The following is a 24,551-nucleotide window of genomic DNA, read 5'->3' as shown; positions in this document are numbered from 1 at the left end:
CCTAGGAACAACGGCAAAGGCAAGGGAAGCAAGGGCAAAAATGAACTATTGGGATTTCATCAAGATCAAAAGCTTTTGCACAGCAAAGGAAACAGTTAACAAAACCAAAAGACAACTGACAGAATGGGAGAAGATATTTGCAAACGACATATCAGATAAAGGGCTAATATCCAAAATCTATAAGGAACTTAGCAAACTCAACACCCAAAGAACAAACAATCCAATCAAGAAATGGGCAGAGGACATGAACAGACATTTCTGCAAAGAAGACATCCAGATGGCCAACAGACACATGAAAAAGTGCTCCACGTCACTCGGCATCAGGGAAATACAAATCAAAACCACAATGAGATATCACCTCACACCAGTCAGAATGGCTAAAATTAACAAGTCAGGAAATGACAGATGCTGGTGAGGATGTGGAGAAAGGGGAACCCTCCTCCACTGTTGGTGGGAATGCAAGCTGGTGCAACCACTCTGGAAAACAGCATGGAGGTTCCTCAAAATGTTGAAAATAGAACTACCCTATGACCCAGCAATTGCACTACTGGGTATTTACCCTAAAGATACAAACATAGTGATCCGAAGGGGCACGTGTACCCGAATGTTTATAGCAGCAATGTCTACAATAGCCAAACTATGGAAAGAACCTAGATGTCCATCAACAGATGAATGGATAAAGAAGATGTGGTATATATACACAATGGAATACTATGCAGCCATCAAAAGAAATGAAATCATGCCATTTGCGATGACGTGGGTGGAACTAGAGCATATCATGCTTAGTGAAATAAGTCAATCGGAGAAAGACAACTATCATATGATCTCCCTGATATGAGGACATGGAGAAGCAACATGGGGGGTTAGGGGGATAGGAGAAGAATAAATGAAACAAGATGGGATTGGGAGGGAGACAAACCATAAATGCCTCTTAATCTCACAAAACAAACTGGGGGTTGCTGGGGGGAGGTGGGATTGGGAGAGGGGGAGGGGGCTATGGACATTGGGGAGGGTATGTGCTATCGTGAGTGCTGTGAAGTGTGTAAACCTGGCGATTCACAGACCTGTACCCCTGGGGATAAAAATACATTATATGTTTATTAAAAAAAAAATTTGGAAGGGGAGGCAAACCATAAGAGACTATGGACTCTGAAAAACAACCTGAGGGTTTTGAAGGGTCAGGGGTGGGAGGTTGAGGGAACAGGTGGTGGGTAATGGGGAGGGCACGTTTTGCATGGAGCACTGGGTGTTGTGCAAAAACAATGAATACTGTTACGCTGAAAAAATAAATAAAATGGAAAAAAAAAAGAAAAGTATAGGTGGGAAATTAGATGAACGGAATTAGGAAAAAAATGGAAAAGGTTATACAAAGTGTTGAATGGCTAACTCATCAGTCGACTGTGCACTACTGTTACTTTTTGGCCTCAGTATTACATGCTCAATGTAGCCCCCTTACAACAGGAGAGCATAGAACTGGCTGAAAAGTCAGTCCTTTTTTTTCCTGTCAAAAGGATTTGACAAATTTCCAAAGAAAAGGGGGGAATGTAGGGGCAGGCCAGGCCAGCTAGAAGAGATGGCCAATCAGTGGGGCAGGTATAAATTTACTGAGGTGAGTTGCAATCCCATTGGCCACCTGTGTGTAGGCCGGGCTCAACTACCTCTATAGAGGCTGGTCTGTGAGACTGCAAGGGGGGATAGTAGCAGGAGGAGTTAGGGTAGCCGGTAGCAGGAGCCTTTGGGAACCGTGAGGGTAGTGGTAGTGTTGGAGTTGTGGAGAGTGACAATGCCCTTTTCATCGTTAGGAGCGGCATTGCTGGGAGCCTCCCTGCCCCAAACAATGATGCCACCAGGAGTGGTCTCACCCTGGGAGCCGGCGGCGCAGCCTCATCAGGAGCAGCATTGCTGGAGCCTCATCTGTAGCAGCACCGTCCGTGAGCGGCCTCGAGCCGCGGTGCTGTCACTAGACGGTCGGGGAGCGGCCTCGTCAGGAGCGGCCTGTGGTACAGTGAGGGTGAGGCAGGAAGCCTCCAGGAGGGACCCCAGGGCAAGGAGGCGGTGGCCCCCAGCAAGGCTCAGGCACCTACCGGTCAGTTTGATTTCTAATGCATGGGGCTCGGGCACCTACCAGTCAGTTTCGTTTCTGATGCATGGCGGGAAATAAAGCTTTGCTTGACTTTCGCTTTGTGTCAGTCTCGTTCCTTTGATCATGGACCCTAACAGCTACCACCCATAAGCATGGGCCATTGGTCAACCTATTTGACTTCTCTTGTTCTAATGTCTGCAGTTGGGGAGAAATAATACAACACCTCCTGGGGGAGGTGCTGGGGAAGAGGACATGACATCTAGGTGACCCATGAGCTGGACCCAGGTAGTTGGAGCCTCGTCACCCACCTCCCCTGTCCTAGGAACGTAGGTTCCCCTGGCCTGATCCACCCCCAGAGGCTGCCCCCAACACAATGCTCTGAGATAGTGATGTAGTGTTGAGATCGTCTGAACTGGGTAAATGACTAAAGCCACTTAATTTCTCTCCGTATACTTTCTGTTTCTGGCACATGGGTGTAGCAGTCTACCCATCTTGTGCTTACCCAAGAAAACCCTTGTTCGTAAGTTCCCTTGCTGTTAAACCGGCCACATACCAACCTGGACTGCACTACCTATTCTTGGTCTCTTCCTTCTGTCTGTGTACCTGGGTTGGCTTCAGATTACACCTGGAAAGCTGCAGGATGTTTACCAACCACCAGGAGGGTGACCACACACCTCAGTTTTCTCTGAAGCATCCGGTTTATACTGCTCTCCTGAGAGCCCATCCATGGGGTGACCTCTTCCACACTCTTAAGTTTGCCTTTGGGTCAATAAACCTCATCATTATCCTTCACATTGGGTTGTTGTTGTCAAGATTTTTTTAAAAAGATTTTATTTATTTATTTGAGAGAGATTACAAGTAGGCAGAGAGGCAGGCAGAGAGAGGCGAAGCAGGCTTCCTATTGAACAGAGAGCCTGATGCGGGACTTGACCCCAGGACCCTGAGATCACGACCTGAGCCTAAGGCAGAGGTTTAACCCACTGAGCCACCCAGGTACCCCTGTTGCTGTCAAGATTAAAGGAGGTTCCTCTATGGCCTTGCATCAAGGAGTGCTGTATTATTGTTTGCCATTCATGTTTTATTGAATTTTGAAAACAGGTAAGCACTCATAGCTGCTGGGATTAGAGAAGATTAATAAACCAACAGTATGTGGAATGTGTTTGATGGAGAAGTCCTTTGTAAATTATATCTCAATAAAACTCTTCCAAACACAGAACTTTTTTTTTGAAAAAATTTTTTTGTTTGTTTATTTTCAGTGTAACAGTGTTCATTGTTTTTGCACCACACCCAGTGCTCCATGCAGTACGTGCCCTCCCTATTACCCACCACCTGGTTCCTCAACCTCCCACCCCCCCCCCCCCCCCCGCCCCTTCAAAACCCTCTGGTTGTTTTTCAGAGTCCATAGTCTCTCATGGTTCATCTCCCCTTCCAGTTTCCCTCAACTCCCTCTCCTCTCCATCTCCCCATGTCCTCCGTGTTCTTTGTTATGCTCCACAAATAAGTGAGACCATATGATACTTGACTCTCTCTGCTTGACTTATTTCGCTCAGCATAATCTCTTCCAGTCCTGTCCATGTTGCTACAAAAGTTGGGTATTCATCCTTTCTGATGGAGGCATAATACTCCATTGTGTATATGGACCACATCTTCCTTATCCATTCATCCGTTGAAGGGCATCTTGGTTCTTTCCACAGTTTGGCGACCATGGCCATTGCTGCAATAAACATTGGGGTACAGATGGCTCTTCTTTTCATTACATCTGTATCTTTGGGGTAAATACCCAGCAGTGCAATTGCAGGGTCATAGGGAAGCTCTATTCTTAATTTCTTCAGGAATCTCCACACTGTTCTCCAAAGTGGCTGCACCAACTTGCATTCCCACCAACAGTGTAAGAGGGTTCCCCTTTCTCCACATCCTCTCCAACACACGTTGTTTCCTGTCTTGCTAATTTTGGCTATTCTAACTGGTGTCAGATGGTATCTCAATGTGGTTTTAATTTGAATCTCCCTGATGGCTAGTGATGATGAACATTTTTTCATGTGTCTGATAGCCATTTGTATGTCTTCATTGGAGAAGTGTCTGTTCATATCTTCTGCCCATTTCTTGATATGATTATCTGTTTTGTGTGTGTTGAGTTTGAGGAGTTCTTATAGATCCTGGATATCAACCTTTTGTCTGTACTGTCATTTGCAAATATCTTCTCCCATTCCGTGGGTTGCCTCTTTGTTTTGTTGACTGTTTCCTTTGCTGTGCAGAAGCTTTTGATCTTGATGAAGTCCCAAAAGTTCATTTTTGCTTTTGTTTCCTTGGCCTTTGGAGACATATCCTGAAAGAAGTTGCTGCCAAACACAGAACTTTTACCTCAGATGTGAACTTGCCCTGTAGCATGTTTCCAGTGGTCTCTGGTGGTCCTAGTTGTCCTTCAAGGTTTATCATAAGAAATTTCTCAATTTTATAAAATGAATCACTGGCAATGCCACAAACACAGCACCTGCTTGTGCCCAACCTGGTCTTGAGGTCTTATTATAATCTCAGGACTATTCCCAGGTACAAAGAGGTGCAGCCTTGAAATCTCCATAGCAGGCTTAACCAATGGCTGGTAGTGAGCCTGGTCTGGGAATGACCTAGATACTGTGAACAACCAACACTTCACTGCCTTCAAGATGTCTCCGAGGCCAGCGCATTTCCTAATGCTGCTAGCCTGGTAAGTCCCTCCTTTCTCAAGTTCTAGATTTTGGCATGATCTTAATGAGGAAGAGGTTCACTTCCAAAGAACATGCCTGAGGTTAATGTCTCAACAGTCCTGCAGGTGAGGGGCAGAACATGTTTTATAGAATGAGTGGAAAAAACATGTGGGATATCTTCTCAAATACTGTGAAGTTGATCCATATCAGTAGCTTAAAATTTAGAAACACTTAAAGATCATCTAAATTTCAAAGAAACTTCTTCAAAGGCTTTTGTGCCAATGCATGAATCACTGACAATCACTACAGATTGGCGACTGTAACCATTGCTGTTATGAACATTGGGGTACAGATGCCCTTCTTTTCACAACATCTGTATCTTTGTGGAAAGAGCCAAGATGCCCTTCAACAGATGAATGGATAAAGAAGATATGGTCCATATATACAATGGAATATTACGCCTCTATCGGAAAGGATGAGTACAACTCTTGTATCAATGTGGACAGGACGGGAAGAGATTATGATGAGTGAAATAAGTCAAGCAGAGAAAGTCAATCATCATATGGTTTCACTTACTCATGGAACATAAGAAATAACATGGAGGACATTAGGAGAAGGAAAGGAAAAGTGAGGTGGGGGAAATTAGAGAGGGAGATGAACCATGAGAGACTGTGGACTCTGAGAAACAAACTGGGGGTTTTGGAAGGGAGCGGGGTGGGGTGTTGGATGAGCCTGGTGGTGGGTATTAAGCAGGTCATGTATTGCATGGAGCACTGGGTTTGGTGCATAAACAATGAATCTGGGAACAGTGAAAAAATAAAATTAAATTTAAAAAAATAAAATTTTCAACAACAGCAACAACAAAAGATGGCTGTCACTGATTGTTATTATTTTATGAAGTATGGGAAGGCCTCAATGACCAAAATCTTGGTGTGAGTATATCTTAGGTCTTCCATGAGCCTGAGGACAGGCCAAATTACTGCATACTTTCTCTCTCCCATGGCACAAGGTATTCAGTGTAAAATCTATACCTGTACAAATTCACACCTACACCATGGTTTGTCTTAATAGGGGATCAATTAGTGTCACACCAACACCCAAACTGAAGACTCCTTCATTCCTCTAGTTTCGGAACATCATCTGGGGACCTGACTTAAGGCCCCTTTTGGGAAAAGAAAACACCAGGCTAGCTACACATTCAGACCTTTTGGTTTCTTCTATTTCTCCTCGTTAACACTGGGTTGGCAATGAGTCCTTTGTGGGGTAGTTATTGCTTTTTCATTCACCTGAGAATGATCATCATCTATTATGAAGAAAACATGAAAGTACAAAAAATACACCTCTTTACTGTGAGCATCATGGAAATGATGTGGGATTTTTACTTTTTTATTTAATTTTATTTTTTTGTTGAGTGAAAAAAACCTCTGAAGGGACCTGTGTCCCAGCAGGTAACAGGGCAAGTCCATAACAACTAGGACACCAGGTTGAATCCCCATTAAGACCTAGCCAGGAACACCTGGGTGGCTCAGCTGGTTAAGCATCTACTTTCAGCTCAGGTCATGATCCCAGGGTCCTGGGATGGAGCCCCTCATCAGGCTCCCTGCTCAGCGGAGAGTCTGCTTCAACCTTCCCCTCTTCCTTTGCCCCTCCCCCTGCTTGTGCACATGTTCTCTCTCATATAAATAAAAGTAAAATCTTAAAAAAAATTAAAAGACCTAACCAAAAAGTCTCTCCTTTCATTACTGATGTCCCTCTGCCTTTTGAAAGAGATGGGCAGCAATCATCTGGGGAAAGTAACATGTAAGAACATCATCTTATGTATTTCTAGCCTCTCCCTAAATTAGTATTGATCTTGGCAACTTATGCTCCAGCTGAATGATGGGAAGAAATGAGTCCAAAACAATCCAAACAGCAAATACTGCATTTGTGAATAATTAACTCATCTCTCTGACTCTCTCATCAATTTCTTTTTCTTTTTGTTAACTTCAGCCTACTTTGTTTCTCTTGTTCCTGTTATCCTCTTATTGTCCCTGCTTAAACTGATGTAGTTTTTCTATTTCTATAGTAAGAGGCTGTCCTGTGTCTCTCTTGACACCCCGAGGCACACTGTGTGTACATTCCTTATCTTGCCAAATACCAAGTGCCCCAGAGCCTCTGTACCTGCTGTTCCCTCTGTCTAGAACACTCTTTCCCAGATCTTCACCTTGATATCATTGTCCACTCATCCAGGCTTTAAAACCTGTCCTCCCATAGCTGGCCTGGACTTCTGTACAGGACATGGCCCATCGTGGTCGTTTTGTGGTTCTGTAGCAACCACTTTCTGATGTCACTCATTCATTTATGGGCTTGTTTGTTGCCTCCCTTGTGAGAATAAGCTCCACAGGGTTGAGATTCTAGTGGAACAACTGAATCTGGGTCACACAGCACAGCCCCAGTCATGGGGGAAGCTCATGGCTACTTTTGAGCAGTGGATGGACGGATGGATGGATGGATGGATGGATGGATGGATGGATGCATGGATGCATGGATGCATGGATGCATGGATGAAACCTCCCTTTTATTCAGGATTACCTTGTTTGAAGCCTGGATAAGCTTCGTGGTTTTTTTTTTTTTAAGATTTTATTGATTTATTTGACACACACAGAGCGAGAGAGCACATGCAGTGGGATGGGGAGAGGGTGAAGAAGACTCCCTGCTGAGCACGTGGCCTGAAATCGGGGCTGATCTCAGGACCCCAAGATCATGACCTGAACTGAAGGCAGATGTTTAACCAACTGACCCACCCAGGGGTCCCTGGATAAGCTCTTCACAGAGTGTCTGGCATTCTTGCAAAACCAGGTGTGGAGGGAAGCCTGGGTGGCTCAGTTGGTTAAGCCGCTGCTTTCAGCTCAGGTCGTGATCTCAGTGTCCTGGGATCAAGTCCCGCATCGGGCTCCTTGCTTAGCAGGGAGCCTGCTTCTCTCTCTGCCTCTGCCTGTCACTCTGCCTGTTTGTGATCTCTCTCTCTCTGACAAATAAATAAATAAAATCTTCAAAAAACAACAACAACAAAAAAACAGGTGTGGTATTATTCTTGCTCCTTTTAGGGAGGAGGAAAAGGAAGCTTGAAATGACCAGCAGTTTCACTTGCCCGAGAACACTTCATGATTAGGTGTTGCCTCCAAGATTTGAATCCACATCTGCTTGAGCCCAGACCTGGTCACCGTTCCACCCGCGGCACTGCCTCTGCTGAACAACCACTTGCTCTACAGTTTGCATCATCCTTGGAATCATTGGGGGAAAAGTTTTAAACAGCAAAAAAACTCATGGACTTATAATAGAATGAATTTATGAAATTGAGTTAATTAAATGAGACATTATTTGTAAAAGACCCTTCAGAGAGAATAACATGTAGTTGGGGGAAATTGGAGGGGGAGACGAAGCATGAGAGGCTGTGGACTCTGAAAAACAATCCGAGGGTTTTGGAGGGGCTGGGGTGGGGAGGCGGTTGGAGGTTGGGTGAGCCTGGTGGTAGGTATTATGGAGGGCATGTATTGCATAGAGCACTGGGTGTGGTGCATAAACAATGAATTCTGGAACACTGAAAAGAAATTTTAGAAATAAATAAATTTTTTTTGAAAAAGAGAGAGATGTTGTATTTCCCAAACACAAGCACTTCACTGAAGTGTCTATGGGCAAGGAGAGTCTGCCTTCCAGAGGACATATGTGGTATTGCACTGAGCCCAGATGTGTGCTAAGCCAGCAGGAGCAGACCCACAAGATAGAAGCTGTGTGGACCTTGAAGAAGGAGGAGGGCTGCCAAGAGGATATAAAGACCACAATAATAATAATAAAACGACATGATGACAACACAGGCTAACTTTTCTGTAATCTGATGAGTTAACAAGCACTTTTGCATTAATTTCGTCTAAAATCATGTATGATTCTTGCAGTTTCAAAATTGTTTTGAGTCCAAAAATCTCTGTCTCCTTGGTTTCTGCAAACAGAGCACAGGCTGGCTGGGTTGCATTGATTCTTGCTGTCATTTCCTGGTCCAAAGCCAGTTCCATCGTGTGACTCATTCCCTCATTTAGGGAAGGGATTAAGGTGGTGAGCAGGAGAGTAAAAGGAGAACTCCTAGGTGCTCATCACCAAAGTGAGTTCCTTCCTCCCTAAGACCAGACAACCAGAGCTTCCTTCAGCCGTGAAGTTGCTGAGAGTCCTTGTGCTGATTGCCCTCCCTCTTTCCTGCTTTGTAAGTGAGTTCTGTGCGGATAGGACAGGATTTTGGCTGACGATCGAGTCAGAGCCCTCTGGGAGACTTCCTGTTCCCCAAAGTCCAGTGCAGAGCATCTCAGTGGAGTCTCAGTGGAGAGCATCTCCAGTGTCTTCTGTTTCATGGTTACTAGTGTTTGGCTTCTCTGGGCTACAGAGGTAGTGTGTGGGTGGGGAGGGGGCACACGTGTTTTCAGGCTTAAAGGAAACCCTAGATCCTGAGCTTACTCTGCTAGAATTGAGACCTCAAGACCATTCACCATAATCCCTCTGAATGTGTGTGTCTACTGAGATGTAAGAAGCTGACCATATCCTAGGGACTTCCAAAAGGCCTTCATAACCTATGTAATTGTGACCACTTTTGCATGTTTTCTTCCAGGTTCTGGATGCTCATCTCCAGATGAAGTGATTAACAAAGCAACTGATCTTCAAGTGAGCATAGGTGAATACCAAAACATTCTTAAACCTTCCTCAAATGGTCCTGGAACTAATGAGGCATTAGTACAACTGAAGGGGTGTTTTCTCATCCAGTCAGACAAAACTCTGAGCAGTGTTGCAGAGATGATGGTAATTACCCTTTCTCCGATATGCTTTCAAGCCACTGAACAGAGACAAGCAGGCTCTAAGCTTGTCACTCATTATGTCACAGCAATTGTCACACATGTCTTATATTACTTCAGTGAGTTTAATTGTGGGTGCATGTGAATCCTTTGAGATTCAGAAAGCCAGCCAAGGTCCCACTGATAACTTGCCTCTTCACTTTGTGGAATCTCCAGGGAAAGATTTATGAAAAAGGCCAAACAGGGAAACAACACACACACACACACACACACACACACACACACACACACACTCAGGTATGTGCACACACCCATTTTTTTTTTATTTGTTTATTTACAGCATAACAGTGTTCATTGTTTTGGCATCACACCCAGTGCTCCATGCAGTACGTGCCCTCCCTATTACCCACCACCTGGTTCCTCAACCTCCCACCCCCCCCACCCCCCTGCCGCCCCTTCATAACCCTCTGGTTGTTTTTCAGAGTCCATAGTCTCTCATGGTTCATCTCCCCTTCCAGTTTCCCTCAACTCCCTCTCCTCTCCATCTCCCCATGTCCTCCATGTTCTTTGTTATGCTCCACAAATAAGTGAGACCATATGATACTTGACTCTCTCTGCTTGACTTATTTCGCTCAGCATAATTTCTTCCAGTCCCGTCCATGTTGCTACAAAAGTTGGGTATTCGTCCTTTCTGATGGAGGCATAATACTCCATTGTGTATATGAACCACATCTTCCTTATCCATTCATCCGTTGAAGGGCATCTTGGTTCTTTCCACAGTTTGGTGACCATAGCCATTGCTGCAATAAACATTGGGGTACAAATGGCCCTTCTTTTCACTACATCTGTATCTTTGGGGTAAATACCCAGCAGTGCAATTGCAGGGTCATAGGGAAGCTCTATTTTTAATTTCTTCAGGAATCTCCACACTGTTCTCCAAAGTGGCTGCACTAACTTGCATTCCCACCAACAGTGTAAGAGGGTTCCCCTTTCTCCACATCCTCTCCAGCACACGTTGTTTCCTGTCTTGCTAATTTTGGCCATTCTAACTGGTGTTAGGTGGTATCTCAATGTTGTTTTAATTTGAATCTCCCTGATGGCTAGTGATGATGAACATTTTTTCATGTGTCTGATAGCCATTTGTATGTCTTCATTGGAGAAGTGTCTGTTCATATCTTCTGCCCATTTTTTGATATGATTACCTGTTTTGACACACCGATTTTTTTTCCATTTTATTTATTTTTTCAGCGTAACAGTATTCATTCTTTTTGCACAACACCCAGTGCTCCATGCAAAATGTGCCCTCCCCATTACCCACCACCTGTTCCCCAAACCTCCCACCCCTGACCCTTCAAAACCCTCAGGTTGTTTTTCAGAGTCCATAGTCTCTTATGGTTCGCCTCCCCTTCCAAATTTTTTTTTTAAATAAACATATAATGTATTTTTATCCCCAGGGGTACAGGTCTGTGAATCGCCAGGTTTACACACTTCACAGCACTCACGATAGCACATACCCTCCCCAATGTCCATAGCCCCCTCCCCCTCTCCCAATCCCACCTCCCCCCAGCAACCCCCAGTTTGTTTTGTGAGATTAAGAGTCATTTATGGTTTGTCTCCCTCCCAATCCCATCTTGTTTCATTTATTCTTCTCCTATCCCCCTACCCCCCCATGTTGCTTCTCCATATCCTCATATCAGGGAGAGCATATGATAGTTGTCTTTCTCCGATTGACTTATTTCACTAAGCATGATATACTCTAGTTCCATCCACGTCGTCGCAAATGGCATGATTTCATTTCTTTTGATGGTTGCATAGTATTCCATTGTGTATATATACCACCTCTTCTTTATCCATTCATCTGTTGATGGACATCTAGGTTCTTTCCATAGTTTGGCTATTGTAGACATTGCTGCTATAAACATTCGGGTACACGTGCCCCTTCGGATCACTATGTTTGTATCTTTAGGGTAAATACCCAGTAGTGCAATTGCTGGGTCATAGGGTAGTTCTATTTTCAACCTTTTGAGGAACCTCCATGCTGTTTTCCAGAGTGGTTGCACCAGCTTGCATTCCCACCAACAGTGGAGGAGGGTTCCCCTTTCTCCACATCCTCACCAGCATCTGTCATTTCCTGACTTGTTAATTTTAGCCATTCTGACTGGTGTGAGGTGATATCTCATTGTGGTTTTGATTTGTATTTCCCTGATGCCGAGTGACGTGGAGCACTTTTTCATGTGTCTGTTGGCCATCTGGATGTCTTCTTTGCAGAAATGTCTGTTCATGACACACCCATTTTTTATCAAGGTGAAAAAACATCTGAATCTCAAGAAGTCCCTCACTTGTAGAAGTGATCAGCAAAAGATCCCCTTCTTCTTAGAAACAAAGAGGGAAATGTTCATAATAATTTTTTAATAGAATGCAGAAGAATCCACTTGAAGTAGATTCTGTACATCTTATTAAAAGAATTTAAAATGCACTTTCAAGAAATCCCAATGTGTTAGTATAAGTGATTGGACTCCTTGACCATTACTTTAAGACTCCATGAAGGACAAGTAGAGATCATGGGTATGAATCAGCTATGGGGGGTGGAATTGTATAAAAACGACAATCAGTACAGTTGGTTATCTGTATTTTATTCTCTATCTTAATATGCCACTGAAAACCTTCCAGGGTAGACAATGGAGAAATATTGCCAAAGCAAGAGGTTAAAGTGTCCTTCACTGAGAAGATGCTGACAAGGGCACAACATAGATGTACCTTGAGCACATTATGATAAAGGAAATAAGCCAGTAAAAGAAGACAACTGTTGCATGAGGTCATTTACATCCAGTTTGTAGTGTAGCCAATCTCCTAGAGACAGGAGGTAGAATAGTACTTTCTAGGGTTTGGTGGTATGGGAAATGCGGATTGCTCAGTGGGAACAGAGTCTCACCACAGCAAGATGAAAATGTTCTGGACATTGGTGGCACCACAACATCAGTATACTTAATACTGCTGACTATATACTTAAGGTGATGAAAATGGTCAATTTTATGTTACATGCATTTACCACAGTAAACAGTTTAAAGCCTGAAAAACCCTGCAACCAATGGTAATGGAATTTTTTCTTTAAAAATCTCAATTAGACTGATCACTTGGAGTGCACGTCTCCTTTCTTCTCTGGGTCTCAAAGGTAACGGTTTTTGTTTCAGACTGTTTTTGGTATTTCTAACATGTAAGGCCACACTGGAGCTCAAAACCTTCACATTTCTCTATATTTGAGCTTAGACTGAACAGTTCTTTGTTGAAAACTGATAATACACACAGCATATTTACGGGATATGGTATTTTGGAGAAAAGAGTTTTACTGGGATCCCTGATGGAAAGAGATCTGGGCCAGCACACCAGCACCTCTCTGGCCTTGATAAAGCCTCCTGATCCTTAGAATGAGAGACGAGATCATTCTGATCTTAATTCAAACACCAACTATCTTGGATGCCAGATGTGTGTGGACAAACCCAGAAAGCCAAGAAGAAGAAATGTTTGTTTTTCAAGTCTTACTTTCTAACAGAAAGCAGAAAGCTGAAGATCTGACTGTTGTCCCTGTTTTGTTTTCCAAAACATAATATATCAAAGTAAGTGGTGTGATAACTTTTAACCTTGTGTATGACCTGAAGCACCGAGGACTACAGAGAGTACAATGAACCACAACTTTTTTCTCCTTTTTGTCTTTTGATCTGTTAACTGCAAGACAATTGTTGAAACCTTGAGTACATTCTCATTTCAATAAAGTGTCTGCAAATGGAAGTTCATCTTATGTTCTCTGATCAAAATGTACACTTTAGAGATCCTTTTCTATCACAGGTGGTTGTGCTTGCACACACACACACACACACACATACACACACACAATTCTTCATTAGAGAGCACATGGATGAAGGACTGAGGAATGTGAAAAGCACTTAGTTCATCCCCTAGTGTAGCTCAACATGGTCCTCTCTGACAATGTGCTTTTCCACTCTCCCGACCCCCATTTCTATCAGGACCATGTGGGAAGCTCTTGAGACTTAGGTTCTGGTGTTTGGGCCACGTGCAGGTCCCTGAGACACTGCAGTCTTCATCTATGCTGCGAGCACAGCTCACCATGGCTAGGCCTCGCTCAGTTCCTGCCCCTGTCCTAGAGTGTGGGGCAGGGCTAGAGCCAGGGACAGACTTGACTCATACAAACCACGGGTGAATGCGGTCTTGATTTAAAATTTTAATATGTGGCCTCGATTTTTGATTCTTGAAATATTTCACTAAAATGTGATTTGCCTAATTATTGAGGTTGGTGGTGCCCCCCTGAAATTCTGTGGATGCCCCTAGACATGATCCTGCAAGTGGCAGTGTGGTCCAGTTTCCCCACCAGGAGGACCTACAAGGCCAGGAAGGTTGAGGGAAAGGTGCGTGTTCTGTGGGAAGAATGCAAAGCCTTTGGGTTTTATACTGAACCATAGCTGTCCTTACTTCTACCTGTCCCCACAGTCCTATCACCAGGGATAAGATATCGCCACCCCTTCTGCTTACAACTCATGGTATCACTCTTCCTTCATGGCTATCCTGTCACCCAGAAGAGTCTTGACCCTTCCTCAGGACTGTTTCTCAGCTGCCACCATGGCTGACTTCCACCAGGCAAAGCACGTACAGAGAATTAGTCGCATGATAGTTTTAGAATTCCACAAAAATGTAATAATTTCTTTAAAAATATTTGCCAAAAGTGACTGTAGTAATAATGAATATATACCAACGAACCAAAGTGGGGTATATTCATCTTTATACTTATGTTGTTTTAAGATATGGTATTTAATATGCTCTTTATGGAAACTGGCCCAAAGTACCTAGGACACAACTGTTATAATGGGTCCCTCCCCTCCACCTTCTCCCAAACACCTCAGGATCTCTGACACTACTAGGCCCAGGCAAAAGGACACTTGCCAGGACCCACATCTTAAAAGTATGCGTGGGCTTGCTTGTGTGAACATGCACAAACAGACACACACAGACACACACACTTATTTATTAAGAACTCATGGACCGGGGCGCCTGGGTGGCTCAGTGGGTTAAAGCCTCTGCCTTTGGCTCAGGTCATGATCCCAGCATCCTGGGATCGAGCCCCGCACCCGGCTCTCTGCTTAGCAGGGAGCCTGCTTCCCCCTCTCTCTGCCTGCCTCTCTGCCTACTTGTGATCTCTCTCTCTGTCAAAGAAATAAATAAAATCTTAAAAAAAAAAACAACAACTCATGGACCATACTCAGTTCTCAGTGCTCTGGGTGCATTCTCACTGGAGAGGGAGGCCACACCATCTCTCTCCACCTCTCAAAAATGGGGACCTTGGTGGGTGATGGGGGGGCACGTTTTGCATGGAGCACTGGGTGTTGTGCAAAAAGAATGAATACTGTTATGCTGAAAAAATTAATAAAAAGGGAAAAAAAAATGGGGACCTTAGTCCACCCTCTCACTTTTGGACCATAGGAGGAGAGGAAAAGTAAGAGACTGAGCTGCAGGAACTGGCGATGGTTGCGCAAATATGCAGGAATTTGCATCTGTTGAGATGAACCCTGGCCCATTTGATGAAGTTGACTACATACTGAGCAGAGCAAATATTTGCTCTATGCAAATATATGCAAAATATATGCAAGAATTGGTACTAGAGGTTATTGAATGTCTAGGTTAGTATAAAGGATGCCTAATGACTGATCAGTTGAAAAGACAATACTAACCCTAGAACTGGGAGAAAATAAAGGCGATTGTATACTGAAGTAAACAGAGTGGCACATCAGCAAAGTGCCTATGAGTAAAAGTATATGAGTGTTCTACTACACATATTACTGCAACATTTCTGTAACTTTGTAGGTTTGTTTTTTTACTTTTTTTATTAATTAATTTATTGTTTTCAGCGTAACAGTATTCATTGTTTTTGCACAACACCCAGTGCTCCATGCAAAACGTGCCCTCCCTATTACCCACCACCTGTTCCCCCAACCTCCCACGCCTGACCCTTCAAAACCTGGGGATAAAAATACATTAAAAGTTTATAAAAAAAAAAAATTGGAAGGGGAGGCGAACCATAAGAGACTATGGACTCTGAAAAACAACCTTTGTAGGGTTTTTTTGTTTTTCTTCTGAGATTTTATTTAAATTCAAGATATTTAACATATAGTGTAGTGTTAGTTTCAGGAGTAGAATTCAGTGATTCATCACTTCCATGTAACAGCCAGTGTTCATCACAAGTGTCCTCCTTATTGCCCATCACCCATTTAGCCCATCCCCCATCCACTATTCCTCCAGCAACCTTCAGTTTGTTCTCTATAGTTCAGGGTTTCTTATGGTTTGCCTCCCTCTCTGTTTTTATCTTATCTTCCCTTCTCTTCTCCTATATCCATCTGTTTTGTTTCTTAAATTCCACATGAGTGAAATCATATGGTATTTGTCTTTCTCTGACTGACTTACTTTGCTCAGCACCGTATACCCTAGTTGCATCCATCTTCTGTAACTTTGAAGCTATTTCCAAGTACAAAGTTAAAAACTATTTCTGAGGGCACCTGGGTGGCTCAGCTGGTTAAGCAACTGCCTTCGGCTCAGGTCATGATCCCGGAGTCCTGGGATTGAGACCCACATCGGGCTCCCAGCTCCATGGGGAGTCTGCTTCTCCCTCTGACCTTCTCCCTTCTCATGCTCTCTCTCACTGTCTCTCTCTCAAATAAATAAATTAAAAAAAAAAACTATTTCTGAGGCAAAATCGATTGTGCTGAACACAGTTTCTTCATTCATGTCCCTCGTGATGAGTGATGTTGAACATATTCTCATGTGTCTCCTGGCTGTCTGGCAGTCTTCTGCCCATTTTTAATTGGATTATTTTATTTCTATGGTGTCCAAGAGAATATTCTCAACAATGAGTTTTCCTTCTTTTTTGTCTTTAATAGAGGTTTTTTTTTCTGATGGAGGCATAATACTCCATAGTGTAAATAAGTCAAGCAGAGAGAGCCAATTATCATATGGTTTCACTTACTTGTGGAACATAACAAATAACATGGAGGACATGGGGAGATGGAGAGAAGAAGGGAGTTAAGGGAAATTGGAAGAGGAGGTGAACCATGAGAGACTATGGACACTGAAAAACAACCTGAGGGTTTTGAAGGGGCAGGGGGTTGGGAGGTTGAGGGAACCAGGTGGTGGGTATTGGGGAGGGCACATATTGCGTGGAGCACTGTGTGTGGTGCAAAACCAATGAACACTGTTACACTGAAAAGAAATTTAAAAAATAGAGGTATTTTTTTAAATTTTTTTATTTGTTTATTTACAGCATAACAGTGTTCATTGTTTTGCCATCACACCCAGTGCTCCATGAAGTACATGCCCTCCTTATTACCCACCACCTGGTTCCTCAACCTCCCACCCCCCCGCCCCTTCAAAACCCTCTGGTTGTTTTTCAGAGTCCATAGTCTCTCATGGTTCATCTCCCCTTCCAGTTTCCCTCAACTCCCTCTCCTCTCCATCTCCCCATGTCCTCCATGTTATTCGTTATGCTCCACAAATAAGTGAGACCATATGATACTTGACTCTCTCTGCTTGACTTATTTCGCTCAGCATAATCTCTTCCAGTCCCGTCCATGTTGGGTATTCTTTTTTTAGAGTAGTTTCAGGCTCACAGCATAATTGAGCAGAAAGTGCAGAGTGTTCCTACACATGCACAGCCTACCCCACTATCAACATTCCCCACCTAGCGGTGTATTGGTTACAGCTGGTGAACCTCTGTGAACACATCCTTATCACCCAAGTTCAAACTTTACCTCGGAGCTCACTCTTGGTGATTTATAGTCTATGCTTTTTGTGAAATGTATGTGATAAACACCCCCTTTATAGTACTGAAGAGTTTTACTACCCTTACAATCATCTGAGCTCTGCCTATTGGTTCCTTCCTCTCCCCAACCCCTGACAATAATGACTCTTTTTAATGTCCCCATTGTTTTGACTTTCCCAGAATGGCTGCCATTGAGTGCAGTGATCCAAGAGAGCCCTAAATCCCATCCAGAAACCAAGAAGCCACTCGGTGGGAGAAGCCTGGACTCGTGAATGAGTGGATGTGGTCAGGATGTGTGATGGACAGGCCACTGGGAGCACCCTGCTCCAAATCAGTGTCACAATTATTTAAAATGTCCAGCAAGGAGGGGCATGTTACCCATGATATTATCTAGAAAAACTAGCTCATGCTGATCATTCAAAGAAGTTGGCCTTTATTCTATTTCATTGTCTTTTTAAAATATCCACAAACAGTACAGAAACTCATTACCCATACCCCAGAGGAACACTCCCTTTGTACTACCCTTGAATTCCAGCACATCAAGTTGCATTTCCCCTGTCCTGGCCAATTGCATTGCATTGAGATATACTAATAATAAGTCATTATTTTCTGATCTATTGAGATATGAAAAGTAAAGCACACTGAGGAGTGGGGCCCCGAGCTCTCGGCTCCTCTGGGCTGGAGATCAGGAGGCCGCCATTAGCATTCCCGTCCTTCGGAACTCTACAAAAAGCGTTCAGGGAAAAAAGGCTCCTGAAGGTGAACCCGAGCGGATTACTTAGCCTGTCCCCTAATGGCGGTGCAATTCTACCTGGAGAAAAGACAATTGAGAATCACTGAAACAGGCCCTGCCCCAGAAGATCAACAAGAAATCCAGCCAAGACCAAGATCACTTCCCAAGGAGAACAGCGGAATTCCTGAAGAGGATAAAGCAAAGCATGGAATTCATGGCTTTCTTCCCATGATTCTTTAGTCTTGCAAAGTTAATTAATTTTTTTTTCAGTTACCCATTTTTCTTTCTTTCTTTTTTTATTTGTTTATTTACAGCATAACAATGTTCATTGTTTTGGCATCACACCCAGTGCTCCATGCAGTACGTGTCCTCCCTATTACCCACCACCTGGTTCCTCAACCTCCCACCCCCCATCCCTTCAAAACCCTCTGGTTGTTTTTCAGAGTCCATAGTCTCTCATGGTTCATCTCACCTTCCAGTTTCCCTCAACTCCCTCTCCTCTCCATCTCCCCATGTCCTCAAAGATACAGATGTAGTGAAAAGAAGGGCCATCTGTACCCCAATATTTATTGCAGCAATGGCCACGGTCACCAAACTGTGGAAAGAACCAAGATGCCCTTCAATGGATGAATGGATAAGGAAGATATGGTCCATATACACAATGGAGTATTATGCCTCCATCAGAAAGGATGAATACCCAACTTTTGTAGCAACATGGACGGGACTGGAAGAAATTATGCTGAGCGAAAGTTAATTAATTTTTAAAATTTTTTTCTGCTGCTAAATTTTTTTAAACCTTTACCCTTTCCTCTTTTAATGTTTTTTAACCAGTTTATCTTAACAATACTCTTCATAAAAATATTTTTTGAAACTTCATTATTGTAGTCTTATTTTATTTTTCATTGTATCTAACTTTATTTTTTGTATAAACATAGGGTTTTTTCTTCTAAAAAATTTGGGGTACAACTTTTTCTAATAGATCAAAATACATCCTAAATCTAGCACTGGGCTTGTTCTAGTCTCCAGCCTGAGCAAATTTTCTCCACTTTTTTTTTCTTTATTCTCCCAACCAACTTACCTTATCAACTCCTTTTTAAGAAATTTAAATTTTTTTTCATCTTTATAGTCATATTCCATCCCTTCATTGTGTTTACCCTTATATATGATTTCCATTCTTTAAAATTTTGGGAAGTAGTTTCTTCTAAGAGACCAAAATACTCCAAAATTAAGTGAGCGACCCTGTTCTAGTCATCAGTCTAATATATATATATTTTTTTTTTCTTTTTTATATTTTTTCCTTATTTGTTTTCTTTAAAAAAAATTTTTCTGAACTTATTTTTACCCCTTTTCTCCTCCACCACAATTTGGAGTCTCTTCTGATTTGGTTAAAGCACATTTTCCTAGGGTCTTTGCCACCCCTTTAGTATTTTATTTGCTCCTTCATATGTTCTTATCTGGACAAAATGACAAGGTAGAAAAACTCACCACAAAAAAAAAAAAAAAAGAACAAGAGGCAGTACTGAAGGCTAGGGATCTAATCAATATGGACATGGGTAATACGTCAGATCTAGAGTTCAGAATGACAATTCTCAAGCTTCTATCCAGGCTCAAAAAAGGCTTGGAAGATATTAGAGAGACACTGCCTGGAGAAATAAAATCCCTTTCTAGAGAAATAAAAGAACTAAAATCTAACCAAGTTGAAATCAAAAAAGCTATTAATGAGGTGCAATAAAAAAAATGGAGGCTCTTACTGCTAGGATAAATGAGGCAGAAGAAAGAATTAGTGATATAGAAGACCAAATGACAGAGAATAAAGAAGCTGAGCAAGAGAGACAACTACTGGACCACGAGGGGAGAATTCGAGAGATAAGTGACACCATAAGATGAAACAACATTAGAAAAATTGGGATTCCAAAAGAAGAAGAAGAAGAGAGAGAGGGGAGGTATATTGGAGAGAATTATTGGAGAGAATTTCCCTAATATGGCAAAGGGAACAAGCATCAAAATCCAGAACGTGCAGAGAACCCCCTTCAAAATCAGTAAGAATAAGTCCATACCCCGTCATCTAATAGTAAAATTTACAATTCTTAGCGACAAAGAGAAAATCCTGAAAACAGCCTGGGACAAGAAGTCTGTAACATACAATGGTAAAAATATTAGATTGGCAGTGGACTTATCCACAGAGACCTGGCAGGCCAGAAAGAACTGGCATGATATATTCAGAGCACTAAATGAGAAAAACATGCAGCTAAGAATACTCTATCCAGCTAGGATATCATTGAAAATAGAAGGAGAGATAAAAAACAAAAACAGAAAGAATTTACAAACACCAAACCAGCCCTACAGGAAATATTGAAAGGGGTCCTCTAAGCAAAGAGAGACCCTAAAAGTAGTAAACCAGAAAGGAACAGAAACAATATACAGTAACAGTCACCTTACAGGCAATACAATGGCACTAAATTCATATCTCTCAATAGTTACCCTGAATGTAAATGGGCTAAGTGCCCCAATCAAAAGACACAGGGTATCAGAATGGATTTAAAAAAACAAAACCCATCAATATGCTGCCTACAAGAAATTCATTTTAGACCCAAAGACACCTCCAGATTTAAAGTGGGGGGGTGGTGGAAAACAATTTACCATGCTAATGGACATCAGAAAAAAGCTGGGGTGGCAATCCTTATATCAGATCAATTAGATTTTAAGCCAAAGACTATAATAACAGATGAGGAAGGACACTATATCCTACTCAAAGTGTCTGGCCAACAAGAAGATCTAACAATTTTAAATATTTATGCCCCTAACGTGGGAGCAGCCAATTATATAAACCAATTAATAACAAAATCAAAGAAACACATCAATAAAAATACAGGAATAGTATGGGACTTTAACACTCCCCTCACTGAAATGGACAGATCATCCAAGCCAAAGATCAACAAGGAAATAAAGGCCTTAAATGACACACTGGACCAGATGGACATCACAGATATATTCACAACATTCCATCCCAAAGCAACAGAATACACATTCTTCTCTAGTGCACATGGAACATTCTCCAGAATTGATCACATCCTGGGTCATAAATCAAGTCTCAACTAGTATCGAAAGATTGGGATCATTCTCTGCATATTTTCAGACCACAATGCTCTGAAGCTAGAACTCAATCACAAGAGGAAATTTGGAAAGAACCCAAATACATGGAAACTAAACAGCATTCTTCTAAAGAATGAATGGGTCAACTAGGAAATTAAAGAAGAATTGAAAAAATTTGTGGAAACAAATGGTAATGAAAACACAGTGGTTCAAAATCAGTGGGACACAGCAAAGGCAGTCCTGAGAGGAAAATATATAGTGATACAAATCTTCCTCAAGAAACAAGAAAGGTCTCTTGGGTGCCTGGGTGGCTCAGTGGGTTAAAGCCTCTGCCTTCGGCTCAGGTCATGATCCCAGCGTCCTGGGATCGAGCCCCACATCGGGCTCTCTGCTTAGCAGGGAGCCTGCTTCCTCCTCTCTCTCTCTCTCTCTCTCTCTCTGCCTGCCTCTCTGCCTACTTGTGATCTCTGTCTGTCAAATAAAAAAAAAAAGAAACAAGAAAGGTCTCAAATACACAACCTTAACCCTATGCCTAAAGGAGCTGGAGAAAGAACAAAAAAGCCTAAACCCAGCAGGAGAAGAGAAATAATAAAGATCAGAGCAGAAATCAATGAAATAGAAACAACTAACTGAATGGGAGAAGATATTTGCAAATGACATATCAGATAAAGGGCTAGTATCCAAAATCTATAAAGAGCTTAGCAAACTCAACACCCAAAGAACAAATAATCAAATCAAGAAATGGGCAGAGGACATGAACAGACATTTCTGCAATGAAGACATCCAAATACCAACAGACACATGAATAAGTGCTCCACATCACTCGGCATCAGGGAAATAGAAATCAAAACCACAGTGAGATACCACCTCACACCAGTCAGAATGGCTAAAATTAACAAGTCAGGAAACGACAGAGCTGGTGAGGATGCAGAGAAAGGGGAACTCTCCTACACTGTTGGTGGAAATGCAAGCTGGTGCAGCACTCTGGAAAACATCATGGAGGGTCCTCAAAAGTTGAAAATAGAGGTACCTTATGACCCAGAATTGCACTACTGGTTATTTACCCTAAAGGTACAAATGTAGTGATCCGAAGGGGCATGTGCACCTGAATGTTTAGAGCAGCAATGTCCACAGCAGCCAAACTATGGAAAGATCCTAGATGTCCATCAACAGATGAATGGATAAAGAAGAAGTGGTATATATATACAATGGAATACTATGCAGCCATCAAAAGAAATGAAATCTTGCCATTTGCAATGACATGAATGGAACTAGAGGTATTATGCTTGGTGAAATAAGTCAATCGGAGAAAGACAATTATCATATGATCTCCCTGATATGAGGAAGTAGAGATGCAAGGTGGGAGGTTCGTGGGGTAGGAAAAGTATAAATGAAACAAGATGGGCTTGGGAGGGAGACAAACCATAAGAGACTCTTAATGTCACAAAACAAACTGAGGGGGGGCCAGGGGAAGGGGGGTAGGGAGAGGGTGGTGGAGTCATGGACATTGGGGAGGGTATGTGCTATGGTGAGTGCTGTGAAGCATGTAAACCTGGTGATTCACAGACCTGTACCCCTGGGGCTAGTAATACATTATATGTTTATTAAAAAAATTTAAAAATTAAAAAAATATTTTGTTTATTTAAGAGAGAGAGATAGCATGAGTGTGGTGAGAGGCAGAGGGAGAAGAATATGCTCTGCTGAGTAGTGATCCCAGTGAGAGGCTTGGTGCTGGGATTCCAGGATCATGACCTGAGCCAAAGGCAGATACTTAACTGACTGAGCCACAAGGCATCCCTGAATAATTTTTTAAAATTTTATTTTATTTTTTCAGTGTTCCAAGATTCATTGTTTATGCACCACGTCCAGTGCTCCATGCAATACGTGTCCTCCCTAATACCCACCACAAGGCCCACCCATCCCCCCACACCCCTCCCTTCCAAAAGCCTGTTTGTTTCTCAGAGTCCACAGTCTCTCATGGTTCATCTCCCCCTCTGATTTTCCCCAATTCACTTTTCCTTTCCGTTTCCTAATGTCTTCCATGTTATTCCATATGTTCTACAAGTAAGTGAAACCATATGATAATTGACTTTCTCTGCTTGACTTATGGCGTGAATGCAAGTTGGTGCAGCCACTTTGGAAAACAGTGTGGAGATTCCTCAAAAAATTAAAAATAGAGCTACTCTATGACCCTATTACTGTGATTTACCCCAAAGCTACAGGTGTAGTGAAAAGAAGGGCCATATGTACCCCAATGTTCATAGAAGCCATGAATAATTAAAAAAATTTTTTTGTTAAAGGAAAGTTAGTGAGCATGAGTGGGATGAGGGGCTGAGGGAGAAGCATGTTCTTCACTGAATAGGGAACCTGATGGGGGGTTGATACTGGGACTCCAGGATCATGACCTAAGCCAAAGGCAGACACTTAAACTGAGCCACCCAGAAGAATGGTTTTTAAAGAATTACTTTTACTTGCATTTTTAACATGTTGGAATACGCAGTGTGCAGAAATTCTTAAATCTGGTTTTCCTCTCTTCTGTTTCTCTCACCTCTTTGGTCTCTACTCGGATGTCTCTTTCTCACTGAGAAGAGTTTTTAGGTTTTCCCAAGTCTCAGTGTCTGGCTCAACAGAAGACAGCTGGTGTTCACATATGTGTCTCAGTCTTCTTTTTTTTAATTTAAATTCAGTTGAATTAACATATAGTATATTATTAGTTTCAGAGGTAGAATTTAGTGATTCATTGGTCGCATATAACATCCAGTGCTCATTACATCAAGTGTCCTCCTTAATGCCCATCACCCTGTTACCCCATCCACTTCCCCTCCAGCAACCCTGTTTGTTTCCTGTGGTTCAGAATCTCTTATGTTTTGCCTCCCTCTCAATTTTCATCTTATTTTATTTTTCCTTCCCTTCCCATATGTTCATGCGTTTTGTTTCTTATATTCCACATGAGTGAAATCATATGATATGTCTTTCTCTGACTTACTTCACTTAGCATAACATACTCTATTTCCACCCACATCATTGCAAATTATAAGATTTCATTCTTTTTGATGACTGAGTTATATTCATTTTACACACACACAAAACACACACTACATCTTCTTTATCCATTCATCTGTCAATGGTCATCTGGGGACTTTCCATATTTTGGCTATTGTGAACATTGCTGCTGTAAACATGATGTACCCCTTCATATCACTATACCTGTATCCTTTGGATACCTACCTAGTCGTGCAATTGCTAAGTCACAGGGTAGTTCTACTTTTCCATTTTTGAGGACTCTCCAGACTATTTTACAGAATGCCTGTACGGGATTGCATTC

At 42.4% G+C, this 24,551-nt stretch overlaps 1 long non-coding RNA gene across 1 annotated transcript; it reads right to left on the bottom strand.

Moving 5' to 3' along the window:
• Positions 1-516: 516 nt before the first annotated feature.
• On the bottom strand, positions 517-23,499 carry LOC123947885. Its single transcript, XR_006819876.1, has 3 exons — positions 23,426-23,499; positions 17,339-17,340; positions 517-547 (listed from the first exon to the last, which is right to left on the bottom strand). It is a non-coding gene; the product is annotated as an uncharacterized LOC123947885 (long non-coding RNA).
• Positions 23,500-24,551: the final 1,052 nt, after the last annotated feature.

This window comes from Meles meles, chromosome 8, assembly GCF_922984935.1.
Source record: "Meles meles chromosome 8, mMelMel3.1 paternal haplotype, whole genome shotgun sequence".
In the NCBI taxonomy this organism is placed as follows: domain Eukaryota; kingdom Metazoa; phylum Chordata; class Mammalia; order Carnivora; family Mustelidae; genus Meles; species Meles meles.
The sequence above is the reverse complement of the archived record's forward strand: the minus strand, read 5'-3'. Positions and strand labels throughout refer to the sequence as shown.